Here is a 1,057-nt window from a genome sequence, read left to right on the forward strand (position 1 = left end):
CGGGGGACTTTTTATTCCCAACACATCACTAGCAATTCTTTGACACCGAGTGAATGCCCTACAATTCAGCTCAGCTTGGACACTATCTCCCTGGTGATACTGCCAGACCCCCCAGATGAAGTCAGGCTCGGACTTACAAGACGGTCTCCCTCCTTCCGCGTCAGGCGAAGTCCAGACTGTCAGCTGTGGTTCTGACCCAGTGGTTACAGACTGAAGGTTCCAACCACTCCTCCTTGGGTTTCAATAATTACCAGTTTATTATAAAAGAATATAACTTAGGAAGAGCCGGATGGCAGAGATGCCCAGGGCAAGGTGGGGGAAAGAGCGCAGAGCTTCCAAGCTCTCTCTGGACTCAGCTACTTTCCCTGAGCTCACCGCCAAGGTGCTCACAGCTCTCCAAACCCTGTCTTTTGGCTTTTTTATGGAGGCCTCCTTACTTTGGCAAGATTGATTAAATTGCAGTCCACTGGCGATTGATTCAACTCACAGTCCCATCCCCCTTCCTGGATGTGGGCCAGGTTGGGGGCAGGTGGGGTGAAGGGGACTGAAAGTTCCAATCCTCTAATCACTGGGTGGTTTCCCATCCTTAGTTGCTTTCCAAAAGTCACCTCATTAACAAGCTCAGGTGTGGTTCAAAGTAGTTTGTAATGAATATTCACCACCTTCATCATTCTTCTCATTTTGGAAATTCCAAGAGTTTTGAGTTCTGTGCCAGAAACCAGATGAGGATCAGGTATGTACCTCTTATTATATGTCATGATATCATACATCTTTCTGTTCCCTGGGTATTTTGTTGCTCCTTCCTTTTGGTGAAATAGATCTTCAAGTATTTCTCTCAGAAATGGTTTACATTAAATTTTGAGTTCTTTAAATTCTTTGGTCATACAAAAATTCAAGTCAAATGCTAACCCCTAAGTGAAATTCTTAATCCAGTAAAACCATTCTGAAGAAGTCATTTCAGCAGAAATTGTTTTCCATAGCAATTGATGCAAGTTGACTATGATGAGCTTGAATTAACCTTTCAACTTACAAGGCCTGGCATCCAAGGACCCTACCT

This window comes from Muntiacus reevesi, chromosome 22 (genome assembly GCF_963930625.1).
Source record: "Muntiacus reevesi chromosome 22, mMunRee1.1, whole genome shotgun sequence".
In the NCBI taxonomy this organism is placed as follows: domain Eukaryota; kingdom Metazoa; phylum Chordata; class Mammalia; order Artiodactyla; family Cervidae; genus Muntiacus; species Muntiacus reevesi.